General features: G+C 41.9%; 1 long non-coding RNA gene across 1 annotated transcript in view; it reads right to left on the bottom strand.

Annotated features, from left to right (window-relative positions):
* LOC148112284 (uncharacterized) overlaps positions 1 to 27,047 on the bottom strand; it is a 260,798-nt gene that overhangs the window by 63,900 nt on the left and 169,851 nt on the right. The window contains exon 2 of the long non-coding RNA XR_015729575.1: positions 23,117 to 23,222. This is a non-coding gene — a long non-coding RNA (uncharacterized LOC148112284). The remainder of the gene's footprint in view (positions 1 to 23,116; positions 23,223 to 27,047) is intronic.

The raw sequence follows: 27,047 nt of genomic DNA, 5'->3' as shown, positions 1-27,047 counted from the left end.
CACTTCCTAATTTGGAGAAGGCTGAACTCCTTAACATGAGGGATACATTCCGTGGTGAAATCTGAACAGGTTTACTACTGGTTCGCTGGCTACACATGCGCGTAGTGCATGCCAGAAGGAGGAATGGGGTAAGTAGAACAGCGCGCGCAGTGGGGGGTAATCAGCTGTGGCGCGCAAACTTTTTTTTTTACTTTTAAATGCATTTTTTACAACCTATTTGGGTGAATAGGTTGTAAAACAAGCTTTTAAATGTTAAAAAAAGGCTCTGACGATCGCGCAGCTCAACTGTGATCATCAGAGCCTTTTTTTTTTACTTTTAAGAGCATTTTTTTACAACCTATTTGGGCGAATAGGTTGTAAAAAAAAGCTTTTAAAATTAAAAAAAAGGCTCTGACGATCATGCAGCTCAGCTGTGATCATTGGAGGCTTTTTTTTTTTACTTTTAAAAGCAAAAAAGCAAAACCTTCTGCGCATGTGCAGAGGGTACAAAACATATTACTTCCTGGTTAAAACCAGGAAGTAACAACTGGGCAGATGGGTGGAGCCTCATGCCGCGAGCGCTACCGGTTCTCCGAACCACCCACCATGATTGCTACCGGATTGGGCGATCCGGTCTGAACCAGGAGCATTTCACCCCTGAATACACTGCTGTGCAGTATATTCTGAAATATGAACATTTTATGCCGTTAAATAGAGAGTGATTACAAATGGCAATTAATTAATTACAAACAATGGATGGACACGAACCAAGGAGAGAAGCAACCTAGAACTAGGGAGAAAATTCCTAACGGTTAGAGCAATCAACCAGTGGAATAGCTTATCTTCAGAAGTTGTGGGTGCTTCATTAGCAGAGGCTTTCAAAAAGAGACTAGATGACCATTTGTCTGAAATGGTATAGGGTCTCCTGCTTGAGCAGAAGGCTGGTCTAGAAGATCTCCGAGATCCCTTCCAGCTCTATTATTCTATGTTCTAATTGACTCAAAAGAACTTTTCAGATTCTTCACTGTCTGCAAGTGTAAGGATTTAGGCTGGAAAAATGCCCCGTTGTACTCAATGGGAGTCACCTCTGTAGGTAACAAAGGAAATGGAGATGCATTAATGAATGCAATTCATTAAAATGTTTCCCGGTTTTCCATTTATCCAACACAAAGTTTCTTTCACTCCACTTTTCAATGAATCTCCATTTAAAGAAAGAAAAGCATTAATATTATGTGTTTCAAGTTTTTAAAACATGCATTTCCATATGAACTTTCCCAACCAAGCATATTTTTGTTTTGTTTTGCACAAAATGTTCCCTTCCGGTATTTTCATGGGTTATTTTTGCATTGCAGATATATCGGTTTCTTTGTACAGAAAGCTGCCTCGCAAAAAAAAATGGGAGGAAAAAAGGTGCCACTTTCAGTACAATTTAAACCAATTGAATTTCTCGCCCTGCTCTTAAGGGGTGTTCTGTCCCAGCTCCGGATTCCCAAGGATTGTGACACACACCAACAATCCTTATCAAAGTTATAACGTACCAAGAATAAACAAAGTCCGGCAAAGATTGGCAACCAGCCCAGAAAACAAGATACGATAAGACACTCACTCTCCGAAATGCTCTTTAATAATTACACGTTGTTTCCAGCAAGAAATTACTAACTGCGTGTGACTTAAATAGGCTAAGGGAGTGGCCAATTATCCTCAAACCTCACTCTCGAGGAGACGTTCTCCTCCTGAGTAGCCACTCCTGCCTTTTGGCAGTCCTACGTGCCCGAGCATTGAAGAGAGACTCCTCCACTTCGCTCTCTCCACTTGAAGGAGCCTCTGGAGGTTCTGAAGGCCCTGGCTGAGTCTCTGCCTCTGCCACCACATCCTCTTCAGCCTCTTCACTGTCCGACGCGAGCGCCGGCTGTGCAGGCTGCTGGCGCGACACCACACCAGCCTCCTCATCGTCGGGATCAGCCACGATCCGCACAGGCCGCTGGCAGGCCACAACAAGGGGAGGTTGAAATGTTCAATATAAATATAACAGTGTCCATGCAGGGATAAATGAACTGGTGAGTGTTTATGTCTCTGTCTCTGTCTCTGTCTCTGTCTCTGTCTCTGTCTCTCTCTCTCTCTCTCTCTCTCTCCCCCCCCTCTCTCTCTCTGTGTGTGTGTGTATAAATTTAAAATTAAAAATCACATATTCTACTTTAAATTCAACTGTGAAGAGGCAGGGTTAATTTTTCTCATCAAGCACAAGTTTTAAATTCACTCTAATTAGCTTTATATGTCAAGTTGAGTCCAGCATCACTATACACTCAATCCAAAAGGTTTCTAGGTTTATCACTGTTTTTCTTTCATTTTTAAATCATAAAATCTGTCTTTTGTTCAAGAAACAGTTGCATTTAATTCGCTGCAGTAAAAACTTTACAACAGGATCCCCAGTATTTCCTCTTAGGAGGCTTAGCACCTGGTTTCTGTTAAGTCTAAGATGAGCAATGATATTCTATCATGTCACTCTTCACCCTGTAAAAACAACCAACCTGAAATATGGCAGATGTATGGGTGAAGTGAAACAAAACCTTTATGCTATGATATTCTAAAAACTCCATAGGGTTTCAATCAAGTGTCTGTTTTATAAATATACAATCCCCTCTTCCCATTTGTTTTCATTAATTTTTTTTCCCCTCCATTGCGCCGTGACAAAATGCTTGCCACAGATAGCAATTGGAGCCAAAACTCCTACTGGTAAGATACAATCCATATTTAGAATTTGGACTGCAATCGTGCTTACCTGGGGAAAATTTCTTGACATCCAGGTTTATGAATAGAAAAGCAAAGGATTGAAGCCATCAAAGGATCTCCTAGCAATGTAGTGTGATTAGAGGCTGAAGAAAGTGACTGTGTAAATGGGAAAGGAAGGGAGGGAGGAGGGAGGGAGGGAGGGAGGGAGAGAGGAAGGAAGGAAGGAAGGAAGGAAGGAAGGAAGGATGAAGGAAGGAAGGAAGGAAGGAAGGAAGGAAGGAAGGAAGGAAGGAAGGAAGGAAGGAAGGAAAAGTAAGAAAATATAATAAAACAATGACATTTATCTGCTATTTGGCCATTCCAAAACAACAGTAGTAATATCATATTCATACCAATCATTTCTTAAGCACCGTATGAAACATCAATCGTACTGAATTCTATCGCCCAATCTTGTCTCTCCATCAATAAAGAAATGGTTCAAAGCGATGCATTGACAGTTTCTGTTAATCCAAACTTTAGAGTCAGGTGTATACATACTGTAAAGGTTGAAAAGAGCGGCCTCCAAGCCATCCATATATGATGATGTCACATAATCTATTATTGCTCTGTCCCCCACTTTGACAGTCAGTCAAAGTGACAAATTCAGTCAGCTGTGGATGATTCATTTATTGATTTTCATCCTCTGTGCTCCTGACTTTGATTAATGGCATCTTGGATGTACCTTGGTTTGGGGGCTGGGGGATAGTCCTTATTTTTATTATTTATGTTTTGTGTTTAATGTGTGTGGGGGGGTCTTTTTGCATCCATTCCAAATCTATCTGGGCAGGCTATAAGTATTTACATTTATATTAAAGTGATTTATCTGTTCATAATTTATATATGAATATAAATATACACATATAAATGTGTGTGTATAATTCACAAGTGTTTACTTGTGGGGAATCTCTAATTTTGAACATTATACAGCTTAAGAGATATGGAAACTCTTTTAATTTCAAAGTAGTTTTAGCTTGAATTACAAAAAGAAAAAAATATCCTTCCTTCCTTCCTTCCTTCCTTCCTTCCTTCCTTCCTTCCTTCCTTCCTTCCTTCCTTCCTTCCTTCCTTCCTTCCTTCCTTCCTTCCTTCCTTCTCCTTTTTGCCATTTACTACTTCACAGTTACCTTTAATTAAAAATTCCTTTTGATTTTAAGGATAAATAATGCCAGAGGGCACTACATTAACATCACACTGCATTCTCCTTGCCTCTTCAACTTGTCACAACAATGAATTAAAAAAAATCTGTCACATAGTGATAGAAAAATCAGATAAGTCTTATTAGTGTCACACATTTGGAAACTAATATCAAAATAATTTGTTTACAGAGTATTATGGGGCAAGTTTTTTTAAAAGTACATGTGTTTTAAGCATTAGACACCAAATTTAAAACCACCTCCTAAATTTCTTTAAATAAATGAATCCCGATTACTTTTTGTCCATGGCAGCTATGTCTACTAATACATAGTATCACATTTAGATGTCGTACGAATAGACCAGGGTCCCCAACAGTGGCGGATTTCAAAAAAATTTATTACCGGTTCTGTGGGTGTGGCTTGGTGGGCATGGCATGGCTTGGTGGGCATGGCTTGGTGGGCATGGCAGGGGAAGGATACTGTAAAATCTCTATTCCCTTCCCACTCCAGGGGAAGGAGACTGCAAAATCCCCATTTCCCCCTGATCAGTTGGGACTTGGGAGGCAGAGAATAGATGGGGGTGGGGCCAGTCAGAATTTTTACTAGCGGTTCTCCGAACTACTCAAAATTTCCACTACCGGTTCTCCAGAACTGGTCAGAACCTGCTGAAACCCATCTCTGGTCCCCAACCTCCAATCTGTCAGCTGTAAGTTAGAAATGAAAGACTCCTGAGCCATGATTAGCCAAGAATATACTTTACTAAAGCAAAGTGGTTACAATAGCAGCAAAACTGGATCTGAGGTTTTCGTGCGCAAAAGTTACAGTCAATTTTCCCTTTTCCCCAGCCATCTCCCTGGTTATCACTGATAGTCCAATTAGGTGTTAACAAATTGGTTGGGTAAAGAGCTTGCTGATTCTATGTTCCTTTGGTACGACCTCGGAACACTGGTGCTTCTCACGGGACAGCACACCTTGGTTTTAATTCATCCTGGTTCGCTCATTGCCTCCATGCAGTACTCCCTCCTCCCCCAGCCCCCACCCTCCGTTACTAATGCCAGGCTGTCAGCATGTGAGGCATAGCTTAGCAAAATGGCAGCCATGACGCAGTCCATGGCCTGTTAGGAACCGAGCCGCACAGCTGGAGGTGAGCATTGGGCCAGCGACACTGTACATGTGCAGAATCTAAGTTGCACACTCCTCCCTACCCCCCCCTTTGATCCATGCTAAATTGCCTTCCACGAAACTGGTCCCTGGTGCCCAAAAGGTTTGGGACCACTGCTCTAGGCAGTCAAACGTACGCTGAACGATCCAAAGGAAGAAGAAGAAGAAGAAAAGTGTTAGAATAATCGCAAGTTCAGAGCTCCACCTTTACAAGAACTTTTTTTCATACATTGTTTGCAAGAAATAAGAGGCCATTATTAAAGCATCGCCCATATATTGAATGTTTAGAACTGTAGTTCAGTGGCAGAGACCCAAGGGTGCTTTTTCAAGAGGTAACTGGACTTTCTTGTTTTTCTTTGAACATGTTTCGCTTCTCATCTAAACGTCTTCAAAGAAAAACCAAAGAAAGTTCAGTTGCCTCTTGAAAAAGCACCTTTGGGGCAGCCATGACCTGGATGACTGAGAATCTCCATAGACATTTAGCTATGCGCTCAGTGGCAGAGTGCATATTGTCCTTGCTAAAGCAGCCATACCATAATCTGCTGACTGTTAGATGGCAGCAAACGGAGAGCCTCTGGAAGTTTGCGGTCCAAATACATTAGTCCTAATAAGTTCTCCCAGAACTCTTAAAAAAAATTGCAACAAATTGATCTTTGCGGAATCAAGCTTTAATCTTACTTTAAGCAACTTGGGGGTAATTCATTTTTATTTGATTTTATTTTATAAAACGCTACCATCATAGTGCTGGAAGAAATGTCCATCTGGGTTCTGCTCCAAGTGGGGAAAAAGACACTGGAAACATGGAGACTGCTTGGAAAGATGGTTTAATGGTGGACAGGAATCACATGGCTTGAGTTCCTGAGTAGAAAACAAAAGAAACCCCAGATGCTGGGAGTGCCTTGGTTTTATGCCCTCAGTTGGGCCCCACCTCTGAGTTTCTTCTTCCTGTATAAGACATGTATCCTGATTGGTTGTCAAACTCCCAGGTGGTCTAGGGGGTCTCAGCTAACTTTGTAGGTTGTCTCTCAAGCTTGCTTGAATCTTGCCATGTGGTGGGTTTCTGTTGCTAGATGGGTCCTATTGTGTTGTAGATGATGGCCCATTGACAAAGGGGGGGGGGGAATGAGTGGGCTTGGCTGAGGCCTTAATGGCCCATTGACAAAGGTGTGTGAGTGTGCGCGGGGGGGGGGGGGGAGGCAGGAAGCTCCTTTGTCTTTAAAACATGTTTCTCCATTTCTCATCCAGGGAAATATAATATTGCTTTTTTTTAATATTTCCTAAAATATTTCATTCTTCTAGGAGTGGGGTGAATACTAACTTCCTACAATAGGACTCTCATAATAAAATAAGAAACATTCACAATATGATAATTAAAATCAGAAAAATTCAATCTAAAACCAGAGGAGTCTTCAAAACCAGTTTTGTTCCTGATTACCAAAGTTAATTTCCTATCAGTTTGAGGAACTGAAACTGGAATAAATAAGCATTTTAGCAGTTTTTTTTTAAAAAAATAGTCCCCCTCCAGCCCAGCCTTACTCGTATAATCATGTTCCACATTCTTTTAAGTTATTAAATATGGTCTTCATCCATCAAAGGTTTATCTTTCTAAGCCCAGCTAGAGAAAATCAGTGATCTGAGCTAGTGTAAATCACCTTTTCAATGTTTATTAAGCACCCAGCCTAAAAAGAGGCTATTCTAACTTTCTTTGTCCTGCAACATGAAGATAAAAGGGGCTGTTTTTATACAATACACAACATTGTGGTGTAGGAAGTTAGCACCCACTCCTTTCCTAGAGGAATGAAATATTTTGGGAAATATTAAAAAGGCAGAATATTATGTTTCCCTGGATGAGAAATGGAGAAGCATGTTTTAAAAATGAAACGACGTCTTCCTGCCCCCACCCCTTTGTCAATGGGCCAGTGGCAGAAACTCAATCTTTGTCAATGGACCATCATCTGCAACACAATAGGATCCATCTAGCAACAGAAACTCACCACATAGCACCTGGGAAGATTACATCAGCCAGAAGGCTAGCTAAAAACCCCACCTCCTCGGAGTCTGACAAACAATCAGGATACTCTTTCTGGGCCCCAGGAAGTTCAAAGCCAGAGAGGGCATAAAACCCGGGGACTCACTGTGTCTCTGCCCTTTTCTGTTTAGGAACTCAAACCATGTGATCCTGTCCACCATTAAACCATCTTTCCAAGCAGTCTTCATGTTTCCAGTGTCTTTTTCCCCACTTGGAGCTGAACCCAGAAGGTTATTTCTTCCTACAGTGGGAAAGGACAACCTTCCGAGAATGTTGCCTTCTCTCCTGAGGACGCTTATTTTGTTGAAGAGTTGAATTTCTCCAACCCAAACCTTTCCTAAATGTTTATTTAGGTTTTCAAAGTGTTGATGAAACCCCAGTCTTGAATGTTTACAGATGAAGTAGTAAAATCTCAAAGGGGTACTGGCCTTGACTTTGCTTTCTTTCGACATTCATCCACTCCCAACTCGCTTTAAAGCAGAGTTCAGGACCCAAGCTAGGAAACCATTTATTATTGCACTTAATGCCAAATAGTTTTGGCATGAAACGAAGTCCATCCTAGCCAAAGATAATATTCACCCTCCTCAAGTATTATAGGCTACACATATAAAAATAGAGTCTTTAGCTTGCAATTTGATGAAAAAGAAGACCAGTTCCTAGAAGGCCAATATAAATGGAGACATTGTTTATATGTAACAGAATAACAGAGTTGGAAGGGAGCTTGGAAGTCTTCTAGCCGAAATCTCTGCTCAAGCAGGAAATCCTATACCATTTCAGATAAATGTAACTTTGTACTGTAACCTTGTTGCTGGTATCCTTAAGGTTTATATTGACTGTTTCCCTATGACTATCATTAAGTGTTGTACTTTATGATTCTTGACAAATGTATCTTTTCTTTTATGTACACCGAGAGCATATGCACCAAAGACAAATTCCTTGTGTGTCCAATCACACTTGGCCAATAAAGAATTCTATTCTACTCTACTCTACTCTACTCTACTCTACTCTACTCTACTCTACTCTACTCTACTCTACTCTACTCTACTCTACTCTACTCTACTCTACTCCACTCCACTCCACTCCACTCCACTCCACTCCACTCCATTCCATTCTATTCTAAATGGTTGTCTGATCTCTTCTCAAAAGCCTTCCAGTGTTGGAGCATCCACAACTTCTGGAGGCAAGTATTTCAACTGATTAATTGTTCTGTCAGGAAATTTCTCCTTAGTTCTAGGTTGCTTCACTCCTGGATTAGTTTCCATCCACTGCTTCTTGTCCTACCTTCAGGTGCTTTGGAGAACAGATTGACCCCCTGTTCTTTGCAGCTGCCCCTCAAATATTGGAACACTGCTCTTGTTCACCCCTAGTCCTTTTGTGTGTGTGTGTGTGTGTGTGTGTGTGTTAAACTAGACCCTATGGCACGCATGTCACAGGTGGTGTGCAGAACCCTCTCTGTGGACACACGTTCTTCGCCCCAGCTCAGTTCTCTGTGGCGTTTCTTTCGTGAGCTTCTGTTTCCCTGCAAATGACAAAACAGAAGCTCACATAAGAAAGAGATCTCACCTCTGGCAGAGCTGCCGGTATTGGGATGCCCTGCCTCCCATCACCAGTTGGTCTTCGGGCCTCTGCTGTGCATGCGTGCATCTTTGCACATGCACATTCACCTTGCAATTTGGGCATGCAAGCGCGCAGTTTGGGTACCCGATGCCTAAAAGGTTTTCCATCACTGAACTAGACATACCCAATTCCTGCCACCAGTCTTTGTACGTTTTAGCCTCCAGTCCTCTAATCATCTTTGTTGCTCTTCTCTGCACTCTTTTGAGAATCTGAACATCATTTTTATATGGCGACCAAAACTGGATGCTATATTCCAAGTGTGGTCTTACATAAAAACCTGATCCTTCCATTTCTTGTGGGGGTGGCTAACTTGACCACATAGAGTGTCAATGTACCACTACATGTGATCCTTGACTTACAACCATTCATTTAGTGACCCTCCAAAGTCACAGCAGCACTGAAAAAAAAAGAAGACCAAACTTGCTATCATCAATAAAACGACTGATGATGAAGTTCTGAAGAAGAAGAGCAATATTAACTCCCCAAATAAATATTTTTTAAAAGTTCATTCCTGAAATCATAGCTCTGCTGGCAGAAGTAAAATGGGAAGCTGTATTTCTCTTGTGGAATGATGCTCATCTTATTATCGGCTTCACCCAATGACTACTCTTTCGGTCTTTTTCACAGAAGATTTGTGTTTCATACTGGAAGCCAACGCAGAACGTGCCTATGAATGATAACACGATGACTTGATAATATGGAAAGCTATGCTAGTGCATAATGACAACTCTGTTAGTAGGACACTGAAAATTCCATAACTGCAGGATGCCATCCTGATGTCAAAAGAATTTGCAGACAATCCAAATAATATCCTTCGAAACAAACAATAAGCAAAACTAAGAAGATGTATCTGAATTCCACCTGTATTTCAGATTCCAGAGAAATGAAAATAAGAATGTCTACATCATTTTTAATGCGACTGGATTAAATAATGATTCCCATCTTTACTAGAGTAAAAGGAAGGACTCCCCGTGGATGTTACTCCACTAGTCATCGCTGACTATAGGGGGCAGTGGGGATCTCTGTTTCAAAAGCTTGGAGCCCGTATTATCCAAAGAGGTTTCCCTGGCCATGTGGCCAGCAATCACATCATGGAGTGTGGTTTCCTCCCCACTCCTCCCAAAGTTGTACTTATTTATCTACCTGCATTTGATTGCTTTACAATTGCTAGGTGGGCAAGAAGTTAGGTGAAGACGGGCAATCCACTTCTGAACTTCTTCTTCCTAGTGTATTCCCACAAGTGCAGCAGAAGTGGGTTTCAGCAGGTTCTGACCAGTTCTGGAGAACCGGTAGCGGAAATTCTGAGTAGTTCAGAGAACCGGTAGTGAAAATGCTGACTGGCCCCGCCCCCATCTATTCTCTGCCTCCCAAGTCCCAGCTGATCGGGAGGAAATGGGGATTTTGCAGTATCCTTCCTCTGGATTGGGGTGGAAATGGAGATTTTGCAGTATCTTTCCCCTAGATTGGGATGGAAATGGGGATTTTGGAGTATTCTTCCCCTGCCATGCCCACCAAGCCATGCCCACCAAGCCACACCCACAGAACCGGTAGTAAAAATTTTTGAAACCCACCACTGAAGTGCAGGGTTCACTTTTTGGATCATTGAACGTTTTACATGGTCCATACTGACCATACTTTGCATGGTCAGCTGCATCTCCAGGGTGCAGGCCCATGGCTTGCATATCTTTGTTGATGATGTCTTGCCATCTCTGTTTTGGGAGCCCGCAAGGTTGCTGGCCATTGACTTCTAATTGGTAGGCAGTCTTGGCAACAGTGGAAGGTGCTGCTCTCAGGGCATGCCCATACTAGGGGAGCCGGCCTTATCTCATCTTCTCTATAATTGGTGCCACACCAAAATGTTGTCTAATGGTGTCATTTGTGATGTGGTCAAGAAGGGAGATGCCCAATATCCAACAGAGCATTCGCAACCCACTTCTGAACTCTTGCAAAGAAAACTTTGCAGGGACAGTCAACCAGGAATCAACACTGCCTTAATGGCCAACACATACACAAATTCTTTCCATTGCATGTGTTGTTTTACATCACTGTCAACGGTCAAGAAAAACTCTGAATTAGAAAAAAATAATGCCTTCAGATCACACCTTTGGCTGAACCTTGCACCCGGTTCATTGTAATCCTTTCTGCTGAATTTTCTGCTGTCTGTCACTTCTCAGTAAGAGTTATTTAAAAGGAGCTTTAATCAGGGGTGAACTTCAGCAGGTTCTAACAGGTTCTGGAGAACCGGTAGCGGAAATTTTGAGTAGTTTAGAGAACTGGCAAATACCACCTCTGGTTGGCCCCAGGGTGGGGTGGGAATGGAGTTTTTGCAGTATCCTTCCCCTGCCACGCCCACCAAGCCACACCACGCTCACCAAGCCACGCCCACAGTAAACCGGTAGTAAAAAAAAATTGAATTCCACCACTGGCTTTAAGTGGAGAGGATCCAGTAGCAAAACTCCATTGTACATTTTACATGAGCAAAAGAATTTTACATGAGCAAAAGAACAATGTTAGCAAACAGCATAATCATCAAAATCACATTACAGAAAATAATCCTGCACAGATACTTCTGACTAACCTAAATTGATACTGCCTGACATTCAAAAGGAAATCCTTTTCTATCCTGGTTGCTCTTCAACCCTAGGTAATCAAACCTCTTCTCTCCTTCAAGAGTTGGTCTTTCCAGTCCTGCTTTCTTCTTTGCAACCAAATAGAAAGCTGACAAACAGCAGAAATATCAGCAGAAGCCACTCGATGCTTATCTAAGGAATTAGTTATTTGTTCAGTTGCCTGGAAAGTCCAGGGAAATCCCTTGCCTGGTACTATTCTGAATAGCAAAATAATTAAGTGTGTTTCTCCTCCTAGTTTATTCAGTACAGTCCTTGATTATGTAGCACTAAACCAGGGGTCTGCAGCCTTAAATACTCAAAGAGCCATTTGGACCCATTTCCCACAAAAAAGAAAGCACCGGGAGCCACAAAACCTGGGTGGGCATGGCCAACCCGATGTCACTCATTTCCACCAGTCACATGACACCCCTAGCCAGCCGGTCATTAGGGCAGAGAACCAGTTGTTAAAAAAACACCGGGAACTACAAAATCCTTTTGACATCTCTCTCTCTCCCACTCCCTCCCTCCCTCCCTCCCTCCCTCTCTCCCCCCTCTCTCCCCCTTTCTCTGTATCTCTCTGTCTCTGCCCTGGCCACTTCTCCATCCCCCGCTGTAACCCTTACCATCTCAGGCCAGGCGAGGAGTGACTGGGAGGGGAGGGCCAGCCAGTGGTGGGATCACCTGACAGGGAGTCACAACGGAGGTCCAAAGAGCCACAGGCAGGCTCCAGAGCCACAGGTTGCTGACTCCTGCACTAAACAATGACTGATATTTATATATCCAGTGACTGAGTCAAAAAGTAGGAAAACTGTTCTAAATAGGGTTGTTGTTGTTGTGGGGAAAATAGGAGGAGGAAGATGTGTTGAATATGTTCACCATCTTGAGTTATTTGTAAAAATACTAAAGTCAGGATATTAATTAATTAAGCTTAGCCGATAGCTAATGGAAAATAAGAAACATTAATTGCTAGCAAAATGAGAAGAGGGCTATCCCTTTTTAGTCTGGCTGTTCGGATTCCCACATTTCAATTAAATCCCAAGAAAATATATCAATTAAAACCCAAAGAAATAAATTATTTTTATGGAGCTTTTCTAGTTTGGGAATTGAAGCAGTCAGGGTTGAAACAATTTACAATAATAATAATAATAATAATAATAATAATAATAATAATAATAATAATAATAATAATAATAATAATAATAATAATAATAAAAACACACAAGAACACTAGCAGCAAATTTTCTATTTCTCCCAACAGCAAGCTCAAAAATACCCCATTGAAATTCTAAAGAAATTCCCAAGCACCATGACAATAATATAGAAAAACCAGATGTCTCTCATGCAACAGAAAACAGCCTTTGAGACATTGCCAAACAGATTTTAACAGAGCATTAACTTTTTATGACATTTGTCAATCTGGATAGATTAAATGATTATCTAAAAATAATACCAGACACAGGGCGTCCACTTTTATTGGAAGCAAGTGGAATGGTGTGCTTTTAAGAGTCGCACCAGGCTAATAAAAGTGGCATTTTTAACTTGAGGGTGTATATGGAGAAGACCGATAGCTATGCAGAAATCGTGGCACTGATAGATTTTTAGATAAAGTTGTACATTTCATTTTAATAGACTGCCAGCCATCTGGCTTGGTTGCGAAGCATCCCACATAGTGTTCAACATATCACAAAGGCTTCCCCACCCTTCCCCTCCACCCACCCCTTCATTTCCTTTCCTAAACTGTTTGTCTTTATTTTATTATTCATTCATGCAAACTTCTTGTACTGATGATTTGGCAGTTTCAGACATTTAATAGATAAACATTCTACATTTCAGGCGGTTTGAACAGGACATTTTAAAAAAAAAAGAGCCAAAGATTTTAAAAACAACAGTTAGAAACAATGGCAATTAACAGCTAAAAGCCTGTTGCAAAAAGTATGAAGAAAGCCAACATAATCGTGAAGCTCCCCAATTCATCAGAAAATATGTAGCAAAGAATGAGGGCAGTGTCAGCTTTGGAAGTTATATTAGGCCGGAAGCTTCCATGCTGCCACCTTCTCCTGTGTGGGAAAGCAGGAGGGGGGATTTAGTAGAGAGGTTGTATTTAGACATAATAGCATTCTTCCTGTCGGTCAAGGTCAGGCTGATCCTGCATCTGGAGAAGGAGTGGTCGGAGTGCTGTCTCGAGATGGGACGGATGGTGATTGGAGCATGTGATCGAATGAGGACTGAGGGGATGGTTTTGGGGGTTTGGATTTACAGAGGAAAAACCTGGACCTCTCAGATTCGGGTTTTCCCCAGATGTGCCAGTTTACCTATTCTAGTAAATAGAACTTTGAAAAATGCTTGCTTCAGAGTTTTTATTTGGAGTTGGGGGGTTTTCTGGAACGCTGACCGGCAGCTAAAAAAAAAAAAGCTTCATCCCAAGTCATTCAACTGATTCTATGACAGCCAAAGTTCAACCTCTCCAACTGACCCCTGTAAACAATTCTGGGGTTGTATAGGAAGAAGCATTATTTCAAGCAACCTGGACTGAACCCATCTATCCCATTTTTAAAGGTAATAACCTGCACTTACTATTTTACCTGGGGGGGGGGGAGGAAATTGGACCGCAAGAACAATACCTTTAACATGCCTGTAATTTGATCACTGACCACATTGGCTTTTGAGTGGCATGCCAGCTGAAAGTTTCCAAATCAGCTTAAAGGTATCCCATGTTAAAGGTCTTATAATAGTGTAGTTTAGCATCTAGCAGGACCTGCAGGGATTCATATCCTGAAACAGGACATGTGCAACATCATCCAAAGTTGGAAAGTCATTTCTGACTATCTGCAAAAGGACAGAGGTTCAGTTCTAGAAGATTCCTTACACCTCAACATCTCCTTCTAGGGAGACCCTGTTCAGAATAGAGAGAACTGCCAGATGTGTAGAATGTTCATCTTCTTGTTAATGTCAACTTCTTCCGTCCTTTACTAAATTCAGACAGGCATTCATGGGAACCATGTTATTATCTGGCTATTTGACTAGATACAGGTGTTACCAAGATGCTTATGATAGCCATCTCCAAAATCTGATGGTCTCACCCAGTGGTTCAAATTGAAGGTACAGAGAACATTAAATGCACTGTGATCCAGATGTTTAATAGCTGTGCTAAAATGAAATATCTCTTGAGTCAAGCCCAGCTTCTGGTTATTGCATGGATATGACTGTGCAATATTATTGGAAATAATACTGAGCTTTTTTTTTAAATTCAATTTTCCAGATAGTCAAGAACCATGCAATTCTGTAGTCTCCTCCCATCCAACTACTAACCTGGTACAACTCTGCTTAGCTTTTCATGTTCAAGGCAACATTGGCTAGGCCAGGGGTGTCAAACTTGATTTCATTGAGGGGCCACATCAGGGTTGTGTTTGATCTTGGAGGGCCAGGGTGGACGTGGCCAGGGTGGGTGTGGCCAGCACAACATCACTTGTGTAGGGAGTACCTGTAGGCCCAAGAGCTCTGTCAGTGAAAACAGACTCCCGAGCTCCATTTTCGGCTGCAATGGCATCTTGCAACCCTCTGCCAGCGGAAACAAAGCTTGGGAGGACCACCCGTAGTCCTCCTGAGCTCCGTTTTTGCTGGCAGAAGCACCATGGACCGGTCCTTTGCTGTTTCCAGGCTGGCCCCACCCCCGCAGGCCGCATCCAGCCCCCAGGCCTTGATTTTGATACCTCTGGGCTAAGCGCTCCCATGTGATGTGAGATATTAGCTAATCTTCTCCCAAATCAAGAGCCTTGATAGTACAGTGGTTTAGTGCACCCTGTTATTAACACAGCTGCCTGCAATTTCTGCTGGTTCGAATCTCTCCAAGGCTCAAGGTTGACTCAGCCTTCCATCCTTTCTAAGGTAGGCGAAATGAGGACCCAGTTTGTGGGGGCAATAAGCTGACTTTGTATAAAATATACAAAAGAATGAAGGCTATTGCTTAACGCATTGTAAGCCGCTCTGAGTCTCCGGAGAAGGGCGGCATATAAATCAAATTTTAAAAAAAATGTTCTCAAAGTATTATAACTTAGTCCCCCAAATTACTAACTGATATAATCAAGTACCATACTAACTGGGGATTTCTGGAAATTGTTATTTCCAACATTATCAAGGACTGCCAAATTACAGAAAGCTGACTTCAAAAGCCCTCTGCCCAGATGGACCAATCGCCCATCTTTGGAAAAAGTCGCTTCCGTAGTGCTTGTCAAAATGACATGGACGTATCAGAGGATGCCAAACTAAGAGGAGGAGATATATTTGCACAAATAATTTACTTTCCCATCTCTCCTGGTTCAACAGAAGTGCACAAAACCCTGTAGATGCAAGCAAGATACCCCACCCCACCCCGCGCTCTACAGGGATGCAAATATGAGGCCGCTTCTCATCTTCCAGTCATAGATTTATGAAATCTAATGAGAAACATGGAAGGTCCTTAAATGCCACATTTTAAAAGGGCATTCACTTGTAAAACAGACTGTTTAAATTTGCATAAATTCTTGTGGTTCAGATTTTTTTTTTCCCCTCTCCACTCTAGCTCTTCTGCAAAGAAAGGCGGGCTGTACAGCAAGCTGTAATTCCCTGCGCCTAAAGCAATCAATGGAGACATATATGCTTTAAATGAAATGTGAAAAAGGAAAGAAAAAAAAAAGAAAAAGAAAGAAACCCTCCTTCAGCTTTGAATAATTTGCAGCAAATGTGAAGTGTGCTTTAACCTCTTATTGTGCACCCTGTTTTAAATGAAATTGGATAAAAATGTGGATTTCTTAGCCTGTTTAGAATCTAAATGCTGGTGTATTTGACAGCCTAAGAAGCTGGATAGGAATTTTGAGTCGGTGCTGTCAACTAGCTAGTTTCTGTGGTTTGTTAATTTATCGGACATTAATACATTGAGCGGGTCCAGAGGTATTTCACAAGAAGAGTACTCCACTCCTCTGCTCACAATTTGTCACCAGGCTTGAAATTTTGGGCTTAGACAACCTTGAACTACACTGCTTTCAGCCTGATCTAAGCATAGTACACAAAATTATCTGCTACAATGTCCTACCTGTCAACGACTACTTCAGCTTCAACCGCAACAATACACGAGCATACAATAGATACAAACTCAAGGTAAACCACTCCAAACTCGATTGCAGAAAATATGACTTCAGCAACAGAGTTGTCAATGCCTGGGATGCCCTACCTGACTCTGTTGTTACATCCTCAATTCCCCACAGCTTCAACCTTAAACTGTCTACCGTGGATCTCACCCCATTACTAAGAGCTCTGTAAGGGGGCGTGCATAAGCACACCAGCATGCCTATCATCCAGAGGTGGGTTTCAGCAGGTTCTGACCAGTTCTGGAGAACCGGTAGCAGAAATTTTGAGTAGTTCAGAGAACCAGTAGTAAAAATTCTGACTGGCCATCTATTCTGTGCCTCCCAAGTTCCAGCTGATCAGGAGGGAATGGAGATTTTACAGTATCCTTCCCCTGGAGTGGGGAGGGAATGGAGATTTTACAGTATCCTTCCCCTGGAGTGGGGGGAATGGAGATTTTACAGTATCCTTCCCCTGGAGTGGGGAGGGAATGGAGATTTTACAGTATCCTTCCCCTGCCATGCCCACCAAGCCATTGCACACCCACCAAGCCACACCCACAGAACCGGTAGTAAAAGTTTTTGAAACCTACCACTGCTACCGTCCCCGTTCTACTGTCCCCATTTATTCGTACTCATTTCTTATGTATATACTTATACCTGTTTATACTTATATGTATATACAGTATGTTATGTTCATACTTTTGCTTGTTTTCTCATACATGCTTGACCAACTAAATAAATAAATAAAAGAAAATAAATAAATAAATGCTTGCGTATTTGACAGCATAGGAAGCTGGATAGGAATTTTGAGTCATGCTGTCAACTAGCTGGCTTCTGTGGCTTGTCAAGCCCAAGGGACAGTGCTTGTCTCGGGTGGAGAACATTTGAGACCCACAGAAAGGCCGACCTTGTGGAAGACAGGAGAAAGATAACCCAGTGTCTCTGGGCCCATGATGGAACTTTATTCTGCCAGGCCCAGTCAGAATGGATAAGGGAACACAAAATTGGAGCCTTGACAATGCAGTTAGTCAATTTGACAGAGTACTTGGAGCTTTGCTTTCCAATGAATAGGGCTGCCGTAGCATCTCCTTCAGTGAGAGTTATCTGTTTTGGAGATCCACCTCTAGGGATACTACTATAGATACTTCTCCGGCTTCAGTGAATTGTAACCAGGCCTGTTTAAGGACAGAGTCTTGCCTTAGAAAGTTCTCTCTCCTGCATTGCACACCTTTGGTCATTCTTTCTTTTAAGCATTTATGCACCTCCCTTTAGCCAGGAAAGTTTCCAGCGCTATTGACAGTTCAATAAGAAGATTAGATTGACAATCTAAAAATTAAAACACAAAGATATGGGGAGAGGGAGGGAGGGAGAGAGACAGAGATAGAGAGAGAGACACACAGAGAGAGAGAGACAGAGAGACAGAGAGAGACACAAAGAGAGAGACAGAGGGAGAGGGGGAGAGGGAGGGAGGGAGGGATGGAGAGAGACAGAGAGACAAAAAGACAGAGAGAGAGATAGATAGAGAGAGACACACAGAGAGAAGTTGGATTGATTTTAGAGACTAATGCTTCTCCTAGAAGCTGTGATTGTTCTCTTGCCAGGTCTGGATAGACCCAGGGATGTCTATGTTTGTGGATAAAGATTGTTCAAAATATCAACTGGATAGCTGCAGGTGTGATACGGCTACCAAAACTCACCAAATATCACGACCTGGCCATCGAAACTACACAATTATGGATGAAACATGTAACAGTGATGCCCATTGTCATCGGGGCACTTGGTACCATCTCCAAGAATTTTACAAAACACATCTAGAAATTGCAGCTTCCTGCAATAACATCAGCGGAACTGCAAAAAACTGTGCTACTCAGAACATCGTATATTTTAACAAGATACTTGATTGATACCTAGGACGCTGGCAGCATTATCGTATCAGCCATTAGCACCAGTCAATGATATTTGTGACACATTTTTAAATGTCCAGTTGACTGAGTTTCATGTTTAATGAACAAAAGTATAATAGTAATAGCAGCAACAAGCCTTTGGATAGCCCATCAATCCTTGGGAGTCAATACTAACCACTCTGAGAAACCCTGTCCAAGACTAAGTTGGACAATCTGATGTGCCTTGAAGATACATGTAGTCAAGGCAAAGATGATTGTTGTCAGTAATTATGCGCAAATGTCAAGTGAGGCAGGTTAGTGCCTCCTTGCAGCTCATCTCAACAAAGTGAATCAAATCACCTTCATTGTGTGCAAGACTTTGTCAACACGGGACCAAGCTGTCTTACAGGGGACAAATCAGGCACCGTTTGTATCTTTGACAGTTACTTTATCTCTCATCTTTAGAGAGATAAAGAAATGCAGATAGAAGATCACCCTGGAAATGATACGGCAGCAGAGAATACAGCTAACAAACTGCATAATACTCTAGAAATGTTCCATTAATAAAACATTTAATTAGCCATCTTTTTTCCAAGTAGGGATTTCAGGTGTGTTCTCAGAAATCTATGAATTGCACTGGCAATATAGCTGAAGATTGCAGGCTGGAGAAAACCGTCTGAGGAAAAAACAAGATATAAATCTACAGATGGAGGGAAGTAAAGTTCAGATTTCTTTACCAATTGACCCTTTTCCTTGGTTCCAATTAGATATGGATCGTATCTTGTCTTTGTCAATCTCAGTTTAGAGAACTGATGGTGGTTTGGGGATTTCTTGAATTTATTTATTTCCCTTTCCACTCCAATTGCCAGGATTACTCATTCAAGATATCATTTGATGGAAGATACTGTTCACTTCCTTCAAAGGCCCTTATGTGCGCCTTGACCCAAGACGCTGCCTCTCTGCCCTTCATATCGAATCCGTCTTTTTATTGACCTCACAATAATATACCTTGCTTTCTTCAAATCTTTTCTTCCTGCCCTTTCCCTGTTTGACTGCCTTTTCCTGTGTATTCGTTTCTACTTGCAATTAACTTTAAAGCGCTTCTTTGTGGCCATTGTCCTTTGTCTTCCTGTTAGAGAAGGAGTAAAATTGAAGGTGGACCACCTGATGATTGGGTATGTTACAGTGTGAAGCTGCCATTAGACATTTGAAAAGAGCATTACTTTTAAATCCAGCTTTTGTCAACTAGTGCCCTGAAAATGTGTTGGGTTGGGTTTGAAATACCCTGAATATGATAGAGAAAAATGAGCATGTTGAAGTCTTCTATTTACTCTCTCTCTCTCTCTCTCTCTCTCTCTCTCTCTCTCTCTCTCTCTCTCTCTCTCTCTCTCTCTCTCTCTCTCCACACACACACACACACACACACACGGAGGGAGTGAGGGGGAGAGAGAAAGAGAGAGAGAGAGAGAGAGATTTCATTTGTGCAAAAATCTACATAATGGAGCATTAATTCCTTGCATGCCATCTAAATCCATCTTAAATTGTAGATTGTGTGAATGTTCATTTAGAGACTTCATTGAAAGGTGATTCTATCAGAGAACACCTTCAAATCAAATAATCTGTTGGCTAAGAAGTATTGAATCAAGTGAAATTTATTTATTTATTTATTTATTTTATTAGGCTTATATGCCGCCCTATCTCCAACGGACTCAGGGCGGCTCACAACAATAAAACCACTGAAATGGCGCTGAAACCACAGAAATGGTGCTGAATCAAAAAGATTCAAAAGATGAGGACCCGGATTGTGGGGGCAATAAACTGACTTTGTATAAAAAAGAACACTGCTTGGGGGGGCCAAAAGCCCTCCTAAGCAGGTATATACAAAAGTATGAAGGCTATTGTTTAACACATTGTATGCCGCCCTGAGTCTCCGGAGAAGTCAGAGTCAGCCTATTGCCCCCAACAATCTGGCTCCTCATTTTACCCACCTCGGAAGGATGGAAGGTTGCATCAACCTTAAGCCTGCTGAGATTTGAATTGCCAAATTGCAGAGAGCTGGCAGTCAGTGGACGTAGCCTGCAGTACTGCACTCTAACCACTGTGCCACTGTGGCTCATAGGGATAGATAGGGAAAGTATAGCTCTTTGAAATCTTTCCAATCTGTTTCCAGTACAATTATATGTTATACATATCTCTGCATTGGGGAGCACTTGGTAGATTGTCTATTCTCCACTGGATCATGTGCCTGGCAGAGAGAAGAGAGAAGGGTGGCCAAGTTGCCATTCCAAGCTGATAGTCAACTGCTTTTCTTAAGGTAAAAGGTCAAGGTTCCCCTCGCACATATGTGCTAGTCCTTCCCGACTCTAGGGGGCGGTGCTCATCTCCGTTTCAAAGCCGAAGAGCCAGCGCTGTCTGAGAACATCTCCGTGGTCATGTGGCCGGCATGACTAAACACCAAAGGCGCATGGAACGCTGTTCCCTTCCCACCAAAGGTGGCCCCTATTTTTCTACTTGCATTTTTTACATGCTTTTGAACTGCTAGGTTGGCAGAAGCTGGGACAAGTAACGGGAGCTCACGCCATTACACGGCACTAGGGATTCGAACTGCTGAACTGCTGACCTTTCGATTGACAAGTTCAGCGTCTTAGCCACTGAGTCACCGCGTCCCTCTGCTTTTTTTTTTTTTTTTACAGGGATGCATTTCTTACTCCTCATTCCCCAAACTGATGTCAGCGTTCCAGAAAAAAACCCAACTCCAAGCATTTTTCAAAGTTCTATTTACTAGAATAGGTAAACTGGCACATCTGGGAAAACCCGAATCTGAGAGGTCTGGGTTTTCCCTCAGTAAATCAAAAAACCCCAAACCATCCCCTCATTCCTCAGTTGGTCACATGCTCCAATCACCATCCGTCCCATCTCGAGACAGCACTCCAACCACTCCTTCTCCGGATGCAGGATCAGCCTGACCTTGACTGACAGGAAGAATGCTATCATGTCTAAAGACAACCCCTCTACTAAATCCCCCCTCCTACTTTTCCACACAGGAGAAGGTGGCAGCATGGAAGCTTCTGGCCTAATATGGCTTCCAATGCTGACAAAGCTGATTTCACCCCTCAGACTGCATTGGGTTCTCTTCAATTTTGGAATGCAGTCATGCTAGTAGACAGAAGAACAGAGTCCTAAGCCCCTTGACAAGAGCTCCTCCCAACGTTCTTTGGGTTGGAAAGAATAAAAAAAAAATGCATGGGCTTTATTCATTTAGCCAAGTCCAGGGGAAACCTTGCAATTGTTTTTGCACAGGTTGTTATATGGTATGTCATATATACTTGTTCCTCGATTGCGTTAAATGTTCAGTGGATACTGCAATGACAGAAAATGTGTCCATTAGGGTATCCATGCAATCTGAGTCACCCAGAGTTTGTAAATGTCTAAGATGCAATGCAAGTTTCTATTTTTCTTTTTAAAGTTTTTTTTTATTTTTTAGACAATCAAACATTTGATATATATCAAACATTTAATAGATCAGCCATTCCTTTCATGTGACATCTCGTTGTTGCCTCCAAAAGTTCTTCTTTTTGTTGTTTCTTCTATCTTCATTCTCGCCAAGTCCATTGCAACAATTCTTCGCTAACACAATATTCTAATTGTAGCATTTTTATACTTATTTGTATCTCTTTTCTAACCACTGGTAAAATTGATTCCATATCTTAAAGTATTCTGAATCCTCTCTTTCTTTAGTCATCAAAGTTAATCTATTCATTTCTGCACAATCTAAAAAAAATTTAATTACTTCTCCTTCCAAAGGTATTTTCTCTGCTTTCCAATTTTGTGCATAAACAATCCTTGCAGCTGTTATTACATGTATAATCAAATAGATATTTTCTTTACTAATTTTCTCTGGGAGGATACCCAATAGGAACAGCTATGGTTTTAAATCAATACGTTTTTTTTCATAATTTCTTCCAGCCATATCTTAATTTTATTCCAATAGTTTTTAACTTCTGAACATGTCCACCACATATGATAAAATGAACCTGGTAACTGGTGACATTTCCAATATTTAGCTGGATGCAATTCAAGTTTCGATGGAGTGGTTTGCTATGTTGCCTGGTTCGCTATCAATGAGTAAGCATCTTACTCATGGGCTTAACTTGTTGTCCATATGTACACAGTAACTTCTCCTCTATCCTACATAACTGATAGTCAGCAAAGCCCTTTCAAAAATGCCGTAAACATTTCTCCCTTTCCATCTGAGGTGGAAAAAATGAGTCGAGGTGGCACAGTGGTTAGAGTGCAGTACTGCAGCTACTTCAGCTGACTGCTAGTTCATCAGATCAGCGGATCAAATCTCACCGGCTCAAGGTTGACTCAGCCTTCCATCCTACCGAGGTGGGTAAAATGAGGACCCAGATTATTGGGGGCAATATGCTATTTAGTATATTGTCTTTGGTGTAAGCCGCCCAGAGTCCTCGGAGAATGGGCGGCACAGAAATATGAATAATAAAATAAAATAAATCCATCAGTTGCAAACCACGGTGGCAACAAACTCACAATCTGCTTCCACCCTTAAAACAGAACCCAACCATTTACCTTGTTCCTAATCATCAAAAACTCTGGCAGACAAAGATTGAGAGGAGCCCATCTTCCTTTCCAAAAATGAATGTAATGTCTGCAGGATACTGTGCCATTTTGACATTACATTAGTGCCAAATGATGCCCTGTTACGTCGCTGGGACTCATTTGACATCAATCAAGCAAGGCCTTTGCTTGAGAGATAGAAGCAATCTCGCCTCCTGCAATCATATATATATATATATATACCGACAATTCCTACCTTTTGGCTGCTTTGCGATGATATTGGCACGCAGATGCCCTGATGATTGTTTGTGCTGCAGTTTGCTCATGGAACACAAGCTCTCTGTGTTTTTCATTGCTCCACTCTATTGGGTAATAAAAGGACAATGAATGTCTCTCTCTCTCTCTCTCTCTCTCTCTCTCACACACACACACACACACACACACACACACGACACATGTATTGTCTGCCAGAACAAAAGATCTGCAATGGCAGACCAGATGTTCTCTGGCAGAGGAATAAACAAATACATGTACTGCCTTTGTCTGTCACTTTTATGAGTTGCTCCGAGAAGTGCATCACTCACAGTGTCTACGCACCCTTTAGTTAAATCCCTATTGGCAACTTATTATTGCCATGGCCACCCCTTCACCTTAAAAACCGCCTTTGCGCTCTACGGAATTAAAAGGTTCTCTCCAAGAATCTTTTTGATAGATTCGGCCGCGTTGGCATCATCACACCGGGCGTGCAAGCCCTTGGCAACCTGCAAGGAAAGGCTGAGCACATCATTGGTAGAGTTATTAATCTTTTCCCAGGCGCTCAGGTGACATTTCTATTGTGGAGACATAAAGCGGTATGACTAGCAGGAAAGAAGCTGACTCTTCAGCCGAGATGATATTTTATGTGGACAGTTTGCTGTGTGAAAGCATCGTTTTTGCAAGGAGTGTTTAATGAAAAGGGCCAAAGGCTGTTATGAATTTCTGCTTATAGAGGGCATGAATGCAAGTGTTTATAAATGGAGTTTTGCTCCTAAGGCTTGAGGCTCCGCCAGTGTCCTTGAAATGTATAGAACGCCGAGGACTTGTTAATATTTTGTGCCAAAGTAGAGTTTTAAGTAGGCTTTATGAAAAAAACACTGGGGTTCACAAAGCATGCTAAACCATAACCCATGGTTCATAAACCGTAGAAGCCATGTATATAGACAATATGCTGATGGCAAAGTCAAAGCAGCCACACATCATGGTTTGGTGCAATATGTGACTCAGAACTCAGGATCTTGAACAATTTCTGATGGATCTATACCCCATAAACCGGTGAAAGTTTCTTTCAGAGAGAAACATGGTTTAACATAGTTCAGCAGATCAGCGGATCAAATCTCACCGGCTCAAGGTTGACTCAGCCTTCCATCCTTACAAGGTGGGTAAAATGAGGACCCAGATTGTTGGGGGCAATATGCTATTTAGTATATTGTCTTTGGTGTAAGCCGCCCAGAGTCCTCGGAGAGTGGGCGGCATAGAAATATGACTAATAAAATAAAAATAAATAAATAAACACAGTGAACTCCAGATCATCTCCTTTATATGCGATTGTCTTGTGGGATTGAGGAAGCAACCTGTGTCTTCTTGAACTACATTCCTACATTCCTCGGTGGTGCAGTGGTTAGAATGCAGTACTGCAGGCTGCTTCTGCTGATTACCGGCTGCCAGCAGTTGGGCAGATCGAATCTCACCAGGCTCAAGGTTGATTCAGCCTTCCATCCTTCTGAGGTGGGTCAAATGAGGAACCAAGATTGTTGGGGGCAATAGGCTGACTCTGTAAACTGCTTAGAGAGGGCTGTAAAGCACTATGAAGTGGTACATAAATCTAAGTGCTATTGCTATTGCTACAGACACATATGGTACCCACTTTCCAAGTGTTCCAGAAGCTTCTTAAAGCCTGGGATCTGGGATCTGGAGTTAGAGTGTTTGTAGAATTTTTAACAAATATTTTTTATATATTTTATGTTACCGGTATGATTTTGCCTAGACTGACATGTGTTTTACATATTGCTTTCTGGAGACAAAAAAAAAGGGAGGGGGATGATTTGGCTCAGTGGCTAAAACGCTGAGAAAGGTTGGAAGTTCAGCGGTTAGAATCCCTAGTGCCGCGTAACAGGGTGAGCTCCCGTTACTTGTCCCAGCTTCTGCCAACCTAGCAATTCGAAAGCAGGTAAAAAATGCAAGTAGAAAAATAGAGACCACCTTTGGTGGGAAGGTAACAGTGTTCTGTGTGCCTTTGGCCTTTAGTCATGCCGGCCACATGACCATGGAGATATCTTCGGACAGTGCTGGCTCTTCAGCTTAGAAACAGAGGTGAGCATCGCCCCCTAGAGTCGGGAACGACTAGCACATATGTGCGAGGGGAACCTTTACCTTCTGGAGATAAGTGGAGTCAAACCTGAATAAATAGCCATTGCTAGTAAAGAACCAGAGAACAATGGCAAAGTGCATCATTTGCATGGACCACATTGTAAATGCATTTCAATAACAAGATTTGTATAATATCTGATGAAAAAGCTTAAAGACATATAAACGTTTTTGAACTAGAAATTGGGTTGCTTCACTTACTCCTTCTACTTGCCATGGGTTGCTTTAATTGCACAATAGTGGTCTGGTACCCACATGCTAAGACATAAACTACAGCTTTGCAATTCAGTTCACACAGCATGCTAAGCCATAATGGGTAGTTGGCTTATCTAGCTGGCAAAATCCAAATGATATTGTTTCAATTTGAATTTGTGTATTAGACACACTTGTGTATTATACACACACATGCAATTCAGAAAATCTGATTTTAGTATCTGAATCAAGCTGTTATCATTTGAAATGAATCTGCAAAGGGAAATGTGCTGAGGCCTCCTGAATTATCCATCACTGTTTTTTTGGAGACATTCAATGCAAAGGTTAGAATTAACTTATTGATCTAATTTTTTAAAAAATTTGATTTATATGCCGCCCTTCTCCGGAGACTCAGGGCGGTTTACAGTGCGTTAAGCAATAGCCTTCATACTTTTGTATACTTATACAAAGTCAGCTTATTGCCCCCACAAACTGGGTCCTCAATTTACCTACCTTAGAAAGGATGGAAGGCTGAGTCAACCTTGAGCCTGGCGAGATTCAAACTCGCAGTAATTGCAGGCAGCAGATGTAAGTGGATGCTAATTAGTCTGCTGAGCCACCAGAGCTCATGTTTAGATTAAATTTAGAAAAAAAATTAGAGAACCTGATCATAAAAACATTTAATCTGAATCTCCAGCCTTAAAAACAACTTGATTCTGAGTTAACAAACAAGCTACATTATGGATCCGTATAATGTATAAACCTGTACATTGTGTGTTAGTTAACTGAATATATTATATATGTATACATGTGCATATCACATTTTGTTCTTCTCATTATTGAATTGGCCTCCCTCTTCTTTGAGAATAAGCGAAGGTTTTTTAAGAAATCTAACAAAATAATTTAGCAGGATGTTAGGACCTATGGGATGCCAGTATTCCAGATTTTAAACATTTCAACCCCCCCCCAATAAATTTTGAATCAATATTCATCTCCTTCGGTGATTAAAACAGACACATTTTGTAAATCAATACTTTTTTTGAGGACTTCTCAGAAGTTCAGATCTTAACTCTTTGCTTTCTGAACTTGATTCGGGACTGCAGTTCCAATTGGAGAGGTGGCAGTGGTGGGTTTCAAATATTTTTACTACTGGTTCTGTGGGCGTGGCATGGCTTGGTGGGTGCGGCTTGGTGGGCATGGCAGGGGAAGGATACTGTAAAATCTCCATTCCCACCCCACTCCAGGGGAAGATACTGTAAAATCTCCCATTCCCACCCCACTCCAGGGGAAGGATCCTGTAAAATCTCCATTCCCACCCCACTCCAGGGGAAGGATACTGTAAAATCTCCTTTTCCACCCTACTCCAGGGGAAGGATACTGTAAAATCTCCATTCCCAACCCACTCCAGGGGAAGGATACTGTAAAATCTCCATTCCCACCCCACTCCAGGGGAAGGATACTGTAAAATCTCCATTCCAACCCCACTCCAGGGGAAGGTTACTGCAAAATCCCCATTTCCTCCCGATCAGCTGGGACTTGGGAGGCAGAGAATAGATGGGGGCGGGGCCAGTCAGAATTTTTACTACCTGTTC

Source organism: Pantherophis guttatus, chromosome 11 (assembly GCF_059756535.1).
Source record: "Pantherophis guttatus breed Tessera chromosome 11, ASM5975653v1, whole genome shotgun sequence".
Lineage (NCBI taxonomy): Eukaryota > Metazoa > Chordata > Lepidosauria > Squamata > Colubridae > Pantherophis > Pantherophis guttatus.
This window is presented reverse-complemented; position numbering and strand designations above follow the sequence as displayed.